Source organism: Poecilia reticulata, linkage group LG5, assembly GCF_000633615.1.
Source record: "Poecilia reticulata strain Guanapo linkage group LG5, Guppy_female_1.0+MT, whole genome shotgun sequence".
NCBI lineage: Eukaryota > Metazoa > Chordata > Actinopteri > Cyprinodontiformes > Poeciliidae > Poecilia > Poecilia reticulata.
The window spans coordinates 8,128,285-8,139,815 of record NC_024335.1 but is presented as its reverse complement, the minus strand read 5'-3'; the positions used below and the strand labels follow the sequence as shown (position 1 = coordinate 8,139,815).

General features: G+C 37.4%; 1 protein-coding gene across 3 annotated transcripts in view; it reads left to right on the top strand.

Annotated features, from left to right (window-relative positions):
- kif5ab (kinesin family member 5A, b) overlaps nt 1-11,531 on the top strand; it is an 88,338-nt gene that overhangs the window by 1,325 nt on the left and 75,482 nt on the right. The window lies entirely within an intron of this gene.

Sequence of the window (11,531 nt, the reverse complement as noted above, 5' to 3'; positions counted from 1 at the left end):
CTAAAACATTGATAAACACTGGATCAGTGTTTATCAATCCTGGTCCTCAGGGACCATTGCCCTGCATGCTTTTGGATTCTGCAGCACTTGATGGCATGCAGAGGAGGTCATGTAATCATTAGAATCAGGTGTTCTGGAACAAAGACACATCTAAAACATGCAGGGCAGCGGTCCCTGAGGACTGGCATTGAGAAACACTGAATGGATAGATTGATTTTCAGGATCCATAATCATTGTAATGTAATTCAGTCCTTGTTTGACCAGTCTGCGCATCGTGCTCTCTATGCTTGTCTGTGATGCTTTAGTGATCTTAATGCCAAGAAAATATTCTGAATTATGTTTTCTTCTTTTCAAAAATGAAATAAATCATTTAAAAAAAAACAATCTCTAGTCAGTGTATAGGAATCAAGATCAGATATAACCAGTCTAAATATGTAGAAATACAGTGTAGACTCTTTAAAACACTCAAAAATAATAATTCAATTTAGCAGAGAATCATAAGTTGGTCACAGGCATCATACCTGTTGGGTATGGCAATATTTTGTGCACATTGTGCACACCCAGGGGGAGGACCTACTCCTATTGACTGAACATGCACATAAGCAACAAAAACCTCGTTTGTTCAGGGCACCACTGATAAATAACTGTATTTTACCTCAGACAGAAAAAAATATATTCCTCATATCAAACCCCACCACTTGTGCCCTTTCTTGGATAATTAATCAGAAAGGTATTGATTCCTTTGGTTATGAACGGCACCAGCTGCCTGCTGATGACGTTTAGGTGAGATGGAGATGGCTTTGCTTTTGGAGCAACTCAAATTGAAGCTGGTGGTTACTATCAGTGATTATGCGCTGTAACGGAAGTGAACCAATCCCTAATAGGTTTATTAATGTACACCTTAGGCTAAGGTCAACAATGTGGTCATAATCCCACACCAGGTGACATTTAGAAAAAAAAAATTGAATCATGGACAAATGTGAGAATCCTCTAAATGGATCTGAGGCTAATATTTAAGCACATAGTGCAGAAATAGATGCATTTGTCAGAGTGCAGAAATAGACATGTGTAGATATGGCCAAATATGCAAATCTATGAATTAATTTCACACTGAATGCAGAGCACCTGCTCTCTACTACAATGGACACACATACACACACACAGAGAGCGAGATTATGAAAGAAAACTGAACCCTTCAAGCCTGAGGGGTTGACTTGTAGTGATGACTGGGACAGCAGAAAATCCCTATCGGCTCTCTCCTGTTTTCATGCACACATCTATACCAACACACACTGAAATGCGCTGCAGGTTTGTGGGGGAAATGGTCCTGCATGACTGACTATTTTGGTTGTAGCTATATGTTTCCAGCAGACTGAACTATTTCTCTGTTTATGCATAAAACATAATATTATTAAGAAGATTAATATTTCAAAATCAAGAATCCCCACATCAGTTTTGACACCTGAGTTTGAACTGCTCTGAAGATGTTAAAGAGAAGCAGTATATCAAGGTTAATCCCTAATAGTTAGTCTTGTGAAATATGGAACAGATATGTAATCACATTAAAGATGTATATTTCAGAGAATAAGAAAAAAGAAAGTTTATGGAAATTAGTCAGACTGATTGACTGAGTTTGACATCGTCTATATGAGAATAAAGAATAATATTAGCCAGCCAACAGCAAGCTGTCACTAAAACAAATCTGCTTTTGTTCCCTGTCAGTAAGTTTGGCAGCAGAAGACTCCAAAACAATAAAAAATAATAACCTCCAGAAACACAAGCAGACATTTCTGATGTATTCTAAGTCATTTTATCTTCTAACCGGCACTCGGTTTTCTTCCATTCAGACGAATGTAATCATAGCAACGCAAGTGGAGTTTTCATCTTTCTGAATGCAATTACTTCCAAGATGTGCTCTGTATATAGGAGGTTATAGACATGTAAATCCATTCAGAGCTTGCATTTTCCTATTTGGAGTGTTTGTCTTGTACAAAGAAGTTGTGAATGAATATGTCAAGTTTGATGAGTATTTATAGCACCAAGCCAACAGGAAACAAGTTAATGCAAACATTGTGAAGGTTGATGAAAACAGATCAGTTCTGGGCGGTCCTAATGGCCCACATTGGTTGAAGACGTTTTCTTTCAGAACTTGATAGTGTACAGAGGCAGCGACCTGAGCTTGTGATTGATGGGTTGACTACTCTCTAGCGGCAGGCTGGAGAAATCTTCAAGATATTAAAAATGATAAAAAATAGTCTACTGTTGTCCTTTGACTTCTTTGAAGCATCACCATGCATAGAGTGCATCGTAAATACAAAGTGAAAACAAATGGCTGCGTTTGTTTTTTGTGACAGGAAATAGTCATTTAATTAGGCAATAGAAAAGCAGCCCTCTTTTAGGTTGACTGTGTGCAACAACAAGTGGGGCAAGGAAACTTTCTACAGCAATCAGGCAGAAAAAACAGATCTTAGTTCAGTACTTTCTTATTAAAGTACTTATACTGTAAGAATGGTATGAGAATTTTTTTTTTTTAACGTTTTTGAAACCTTGATACAGTGAACCTATTCATGGTTCAGCATTTGCAGATTTTATTGCGGTCTGTAACTCAAAATTATTGAAGGAAAATTCACCTATTTGAAGGTAAATCCTGCTTTGGAAGCTGAAATACAACGGTGCAATTGTACTTGACATGCTATTGGCTAGTGTTTGTAAAGCAGTCAACCCAGGGGTGACATTTATTTTCCTTGAAGCTGACTGGCTGTAACCTCAAGACCTAAGATACAAGTGCCAATGCAGTTTCTACTGGACATGCTAATATTAAGGTGGTAAAATTGGTAATTATGTCATGCAATATCTCATATAAGTGAAGGAAGACACAGAGTATATGTACTTTATACCTTATTTGCACCAAGACACATTATCCCCTGCTCACCTGAGATAAACAGTCGTTTTGGAAGTTTTCCTGCTGTTTGCTGCACTGAACTGTGCAGATTCTTTTTTACTGCTCTTGCTATTGTCCTCTCTGTGCATGGAAGCAAGATAAACTGGGTCCTTGTCAGTTCTTTTTTGTCACAGTTCCAGTTGTTGGATTTTTTATATTGCTCTGACTGCATGGGTGAGCTAGTGAGAAGCCAGTTTCTTGTTACCACTTGAAGATTTATGAAGATATGACATTTCTCTATGGGATGGTCTCTCATCTTTCTTATTTTGAAGAGTGATTAAGCAATATTTCTCAGTGTGACATCATAGTTACACCCTAAGGAATTTAAGCTTCTGATTTAAGCTTCTTAAAAGATGAACAGTGAATTATTTCATTTAAATACTGTGTGGAAAATAAAAATTTCCACACTTAATTACTTAAACTGAAAACCAAACAACATGACAAGTACATGCTATAAATTCAAAAATGAAGGGGTAGTGTCTAATAAATTATTTTCAGCATGTTGCAATTGCAGTTTTGTTACCAGTCAATAAAGACTTTCAGAGATGTGTGATCTGTGAATGATGATTACGTTAAATATTATATTTAAGATCAGAAAAAAACTCACACTTCATCACAAATTTTATTGATGTTTTGCCTCAAATTCTACAAACCAAATTTTATGTAAACTTATGCAAAATTTATACAAGTTTGTGCTGCAACTTTCAGGGCATATTATAAAACCAATTTTTTAATCCACTCATGATTTTGTGGACTTTTTATCGGAATACTGAGTCTAAAGATGTTCATAATATATTTGGATTCAAAACTGGTACTCAGGGGGATGTGGAAAACTGATTCTTTTAAAAAGAGTGTTACTAAATCCAGAAATTGAAATGAAGTAGTCATTTTCACTTTATATCAAGCTGTGTTTAAGATAAAACTTGGAATGTAATGGTAGCAGCTCCACTTACGAGAGAAGCAGAACATGTCCTGAAATGAAATTCTGTTTTAGGAAAATTGAAGAATAAATGAAATAAAAGAATGACAAAAATTAGGATTTCTTTTAAACCCTGTTTCATTTAGAGCAGTACTTAAGAGGATCCTTTGAAGCACATAGTGTTCAAACTCCTATTTTCATTTGTGAAGATTTTTTATGCCGTACGTTACATAATCCTGCCGAGGTTCTAACTGATTTTATGGTTTGAGCCTATTTGCACCCAGCAGACGTGAAGTAACATTATCATTCAGTGTGATATTCTGTAGATCTGAACACCTGATGGGTTTACAGCGGCTCCTCTGCTCTTTCTTTAGCGTTTGTCTTAGTTAACACTTGTGTCTTTTTGCTGTTTGTTGATGGGTAGATAAATGTCATGTTCAGGACTTTATGTGACTCTTAATTATTCTCTCCGGTTCATTAGAGCTGCAGACCACAACATGTTAGCGTTCCTCACGGTCCCTACGAGCAAGCAGAGAAATTCTCAGTCTATCAAAATCATCTGCCTGCATGAAGATGTAGATGTGTTTCTTCTTCTTTTCTGTTCTCAAGAATTTTCCGTCATCACTGATATTGCCACCTGTGGAGCTCTGCAGGTTTCTGTGGTGTGCGTGTGTGTGTGTGACAGTAATAATTCCTGAGCGTGTACTGCTCCGAGGCATGGCCTTTGTGTTTGCTCTGCACAAGAGTGACACAGCTGTCTCTAGTATTTCACTGTCTGCAATAATGCAGTGTCACAAGGCCAGATTGTCCCTCCTAATCTTCTGGCAAGCAAAAACAGCCGCCACTATGAATCAAGCTTTCGGTTCTATAAATAAATTAACGATCACCGTGACTTCGGTCGCAGCAAGATATATGGAGGTTTTTTTCTGCTTTGACGATGACATATAGACATAAGCTGTCCACATGCTAAGCTCAATAAGAACGGATTTTGTTCTCATCATGCTATTAAAACAAAATAAGAAATAACTCAGACGTCTGAATGAAATATACTTCATTTCATACCTCTGATATTGGTCATATTTCTTGTTCATTGTTTTGTACTTAAGCTGTACTAGCCTTCAGAGCCTCACTAGTTCTCGAGGGGATCGTTTTCATTACCCCGTGTCCAACATGAGAAAAATTATGCACTTTGTTCGCCTGCTGTTGTTGAAAACCCTTGTGATTATTTGTTCTCCAACCCCAGGCTGCATTTAAGAGTGAGGTGGGAGCAAATTGCTGATTATTATCCCTCTTTATCATAAGTATTTTCTGTGAACGGGAGGTGCAGTTATCACATTGATTTTTTAACTTTAAGTGCCTCGCTAACTACAGGTAAATGTGCTTTTTTGTGTTTATTCCCCTCTTATCAGTGTTGAGATATCCTCAGTTATAAGGCTTGACTTGATTCTGACTGAAGTCACTGAAGATCAAATCACATACTATTTGTATTAGCTTTTCACTAAATAGTTGGTTATTCCAGAGATTTCATTTTAATAAATAGATGAATATCAGAAAAATGCACCATGCATTTTCATTCAGCCCTCTTGAGTAAATGCTTTGTAGAACCACATTCTTACTGCACTAACAGCTACAAACGTTTTTGGGTATGTCTCTACCAGTTTTTTACATGTGGAAATTGAAAGGAGGAAGACATTTCCAAGTCTTGTGCACAGACTCTTAATTTGATTTAGGTCTGGGCTTTGACTGGGCAATTTCAACACAGTTGTGTTTTGATTAAAAAAATTTTTTTATAGTTCTCATTGCATGTTTACAGTTATATTTCTGGGAAGGTAAGCTCTGCCCCAGTTGAAACTTCTGCAGACTCTAAGAGGAGATTGCATCCATTTTCCATCAATTCTGACCAGCCTCCCAGTCCCCGCACTAGAAAACAGCATGATGCTGCCACTACCTTGTTGCACCCATGTTTCAGGTCCTGCACAGTGTTAGTTTATGCCTCACATAGCATTTTCTATGTAGACTAAGAATTAAAATTTTGGTCACATCTGACCTGAGATCCTTCTTCCACATGGTTTCATTTTCACTTAGATGGTTTGTGGCGAACTGCAAATATCTGTATTCTGTATTCTTGGCCAGCAGTTGTATTTTCAACAGTTTATCTGGAGGCCACGTAGTTGGTTCTTTGATTAATTTCTTCCTTTTTCAGCCTGTTAGTTTAAGTGGAAAGCCATCATTTGCTAGGTTTGCAGTTGTATCACAAATCGTAAATTATTCCATGAGATGTTTAAAGTTTGAGATGTTGTTTATGGCAATTAGTTGCATTGCATTTTATTTAGGGTTATCATAGTAAGCTGAATACAAATACTTGTCTATCACATAAAATTGCAGGAGAAATACACTGAAGTTTGTGGTTGTAAATTGAGAAATTGTGGAAGGGTTCAAGAGATATTAATACTTTTGCAAGTCACTGTATATGATGAACAGTCTAACCTCTGCATGATCTTGTTTGCATTGATCAAACTTTGATTTATTTCTGGTATCGTTGACAAAGATGGGGAAATTAAACATAAAAGCATCCATCCAGCCGTGTTTGGGAACCCATTTGAATGGTGCACATTAAAGAATTATTGATTCTCTTATCTGCTGCACTCCTTTTTTAATTTACTGGATTTTCTTTGCTTAGCTGCTTCTTCAGTGTCATGTATATGAGTCTTCTGGAGCTGCTGCAGTGTTGCTGCATTTATCCCTGTGAAATACATCCATTAAGGAAGAAAACAGGATTGAGTGTTTTGTATAAGGTTGTCCAGTTCTTTGTTTTCACTGGTTTCAAAACCTTTCGCTGAATTTTGTGAGAGTGAATGTGTTGTTTGGTATGGAAATGCACAAGATAGACATGTTTTTTTTTTTTAGCTCAGTACAAACATGATGTCTCATTAACAACCACTTTGTTTCTAAGACAACAATAATTTCTGATGGGCTGCAGCTCTTCTGTTGTCTTCTCTTGTCATTTCCTGCTTTTTTCTTGATTATGCGCCGAGGTAGGAAGAAGGAGGGGAAACAGCTGGTGCTGAAACAAACTATCGATGGTGCATGTCAGGCGTAGCTTTAATGTCTTCTACCTGTCTCAAACGTTATGGTATTTATGGTCCCAGTGAAGTAATTTCATCTCAAGGATGCGTTCTTGGTGTGTCTTTAACTGTCTGCAAAACAAACGCTAGTAAAGAAATAAGTCATAAATGGAGGTTCAAAGGGTCTCTCCTGGTCTCCTACATCTGTGCTCACCTAAGTGCTCTAATTCTATCACTGTAGTGCACAAACCCTATCCAGTTATGGATATAAAAGGGATTGCACTGTTAGGTCGAGATCTCATTTCTCTTTTTCAGTGACATGATCAGAGTTCCCTCCTCTCAGGGACTGACCTCCTCGTCTTCCCCTCTCTTGGCCTTTTTATTCTTCTCCTTCCTGGATGCTCCTCCTGTGTAAAGCTTTATTTCATTGGGGACAGATTCTGCTGCTCATTTCCCAATGACTCAGCAGCAGTTTTGGAATGATGTTGGAGAGGAAGCTCGGTCTCATCTGTCATGCTGTTAATTTTGGCAAAGGCTTCTCGCAGGTTTTTATGGCATAAGGAGGGAGCGTCTGTCAATTTAGAGCCAGAATACTAAAGGGTCAGACAACTTTGAAAGAGTCTACTCCTAACTTTAAATGAGGTTGTAAGTTCAGACGCCCATCTCAACTCTATTCTTTAGATCACCTTGACTACAGTACCTGGCAAAAATTCAAATGCCACTCACTTTTTCATTGCTTCACATTATAACCATGAAGTTCAATGCATTTAATTTAGACTTTATATAACAGAGAAACACAACACAGCACATAATTGTAAATTGGAAAGGTAATACATTTTTCTCAAAATCTGTCCTTAAATAAAAATGTAAAGTGTGGCATCCAGCAGGTATTGACTGGTCAGTTCCTCAATCAATTCTTTATGGCACCAACATTTGGTGTAATTACAACTGCATGTCTTTTGAAGTGTGTCTTTATCAGTTTCATTGATATTGAGACCAACATTTTGTCCATTTCTCTTTGCACCATAACGCTGGCTGATTCAGATTGCTCTGACAGTGTTTGGGAAAAGACATTTCTAAGCCTTGTCACAGATTCTCAATTATCTTTATGCCCTGATCTTAACTGAGCCATTCTAACACATACATTTGCTCATATCTAAACTAATCTTGTTTAGTTGTAGCTCTGGTTCGATGTTCAGGGCTGTTGTCTTACTAAAAGGTGGACGTCTGCAGCTTCTAACATTTTTTTTCCAGTGCTATGCTGTGTGTAACTCGTTTCTGACAAGCTCCCCCATTCATATCTGACCAGCTAAACATCCCCACACCATGATGCTGCTACACACACTGTGTATAGTGTGTTCAGTGTACAGTGTTAGCTTTTTGCCACACATAGCATGTAGCCCAAAAAACAAAGCATTAGTGTCAACTGATGAATCATGCTGGCTGTATTCTCTACTTGGCTGACAGAAACTACAATCAAACCTCTGATGTATTCCTCTCAATTATGCATTTTTTGCTCTGAACTACCCTGAATTTGTGGAGAGCATGACTAATATTTGTCCAGTCTACAGATTATTTAACTTGATCTGTGGGTCTCTGCTGCTCCTTCACAGTTGTGAGCCTATTGACTGCTTCACTGATTAATACGATCACTTTAGATGTTCTGCTTGGTTTGCAGTTGTGCCATACTCTTTCCATTTTCTAATGATGGATTGGAAAATGTTCTCTGAGATGTTCGATACTTTTTTCTGACCCATCTGCTGTGTTCCTTGCTCTGCAAAACGCTGTTTGTTCACGAATCTCTTACAAATATCTGAGGCCTGCTAAATCAAATTGCTATGATGGACTGGTGATCAGTGTAAGACCTATCCTATTTCTCACCSAGGGACCTATGGAGATATGCACCAGCCACACACACACAGAGGCTATTTACTTATTAAGGAAATTTGAACTTTACTTCAGGGTGACAGAGGGGGATTGCATGTGCACACACAGTTCTGTGATTTCTAATTGTACATCATTTTGAAAACAACACATGGTTATTATTATTATTATTATTATTATTATTATTATTATTGGTGATTCATTGCTATATAAACATAATGGGGAGATGTTCAAAGGATTGGCATACTTTGACAAGACACTACAGTTGTATTAAATAAATTAGAATAATAAGCAACAATAATAACAGTAACAACCTTTAAGTGGGTATTAAATATGCCTTTCATGTTTTTTTTTATTTAACATTCTAATTTTAAATGTTGTGTTTTCATTTGCCGTAAGTGGAAAATTTTCTCAGATAACATATATAAAGGCTTGAAAACATCTCTCATGTAATGTATAAATCTGATCTATGTAATGTTTTTCACTAACTGAATTGAGTTACCAAATGAATTTTTCAGTAATATTCAAATTTACTCAATATAGGGCTATATGTGGGCATGTTGACCTATTTTTAACAGTGAGTGACTCAAATATCTATCAGCAAGAAGTGCCTGTTCTTCCTCTCATTTCCTTAACGTTAGCATAACACTGACACCAATTTAGGCAGCAGTCACACTCAACAGGATATTAGCTTCCAGTTCATTTTTATTTTTCCCTAGCATACGTGCAGCCACGGATAGATAAGCTTGTGCCGATTCGTCAAAACCTTTCCTTTCCATTTCTGTCCCCTTATGAATGGATCGGGCTGTGGCTACACCAGGCCTTTTAGCTCTGGGGAGTGTAATGGACCATATTCTTCCCATTAGCCATGCTTGCTCTCTGGATGCTGCCTTCATCTGCCCCCAGCGTCTCTGGACAGCTCATGGTGTCTGATTGCACATGCTCACTCACGTGTCTGCGCATCCCAAGACCCTGAGCAGTTTTAATTTATTAAATTTGTGAGAAGAAATCCGTGGTACAAATCCCTGGTAGAGCGTCTTCGTCTTTTGCATGCCGGATGCAGAGGACTTCAATTTCCTTTAATTAATTACAGTGCAACTCGTTGAACTGACATTTGAGGACGCTGAGATCTACTCCAAAACAGCTTTTGACTCCTTTCCCCAGGGAGCTGAGCTTTGGAAAGTATTTGCCATGAAAGGTTTTAAAATTCTTTTTTAAATCTAATTTGCCATGATTGTAGGTTTGCAGTTGAGCAATATAGGATAAAAGAGACTTAGAAAATTATATGTACGTTTCAGGCATATTTAATTTATGCATGACCAGGGATTGGCCACATCCTTGCATCTGAGAAACACTATTTACTGTATTTCAAGCTGCAGCCTTTTGATGCTCTTTGCTGTTTCCAGCAGGCACATATATAATGACAGCAAACCAACTTTTCACATCCTACATGCCACATTTTTCGTCGTTCTGTTTTTTATTTGTTACATTTTATGCAAACTAATGAGTTTAGCTTTTTCTGGAGGCCTTAAAATATGAAGTTATTTGCATTCCTTTGCAATAAGATTTAGTGAAGTTTTTAAAAAAAAAAAATTGCCTTCAACCATGTTAATTTTCACAGGAAATCTTTGTCCTAATATTGTTTCAATTTAATCTCAGCTACTCCCATCTCCACATTTTCACTGGGCTTGGTAATTACTTCCATCTCGATAGAAATGTATGTTTATGCTAGACTCCACAGCATCTTCCATTCTAACCCTTTCAGGTTCTAATTTATTATTCCCCCTGCTACATGTGGTCATTAACAGGGTTCTCACTAATGGCTGCATGTAGATTTAGTGTTTTTCTTTCTCACTTTTGAGGATCTACATGCTGTCAAGAAGACTATGGGTTCAGATTTAATTTGTTCTTTGCTCCAGATCAAGGAACATCTCTGTTTTAATTTGGCAGTGAGAAATGTCATCTTGAAATAGCAATAGACCCAAACTCTTGCCCGAGTTTGGGTCAGTTTGGGTTTCTTGTTCTTGAAATCTGCCTTTGAAATACAATCATGAAGCCTTTTTATTTCCAAGGCTCCTGAATGATGCAAGCCAAGAACTTCTGGGTTCTGGACCTCAAAAGAATTAAGTATAAGTGCAAGTCTGGATCGCTCTTCTGCTTTTGTTTCTTATGTTTGGTAAAATAGTCACAGCATTAAATTGTCTGCGAAAATTAATACAAATAAATATAATGAGTCACAGACTGTTCCTAGCACTGTGCAATGATTAATACATGAATAATCCTAATGAATTAATAGTAACTAAAAATAATAGTGGATCAAAGGTTTCAGAACATTTATACCACAGCAGGTATGGAAAACCACAAAAGCAAAAATTAAATCATATTCAAATCTTTTAATCTCTTCATGTTAAATAAATAAAAAGTATAACGTTTTATTGAAATATTTATGTCAGCTTGAGTCATGCAGATCTGATCATTTCCATAGCAACGATCAGAAGCAAGGCGTTGCACCAGAAGTCCAGTGAGCTCACTGATGAGGTCATAGATGACATTATGTTCATCACAGTAGATCAAAGAAGTTCTAAGGCTTGAATGCTAGAATCTCTATGCATCAGTCAGGATCCAGACATTCCTCGGAGTTTCAGATTTGTCTATAGCAACAATGTTCAGTTTTGCGACAGCACTTGTTCCCCTGATTTTCCCGGTTGGTTGGGGCATCGGA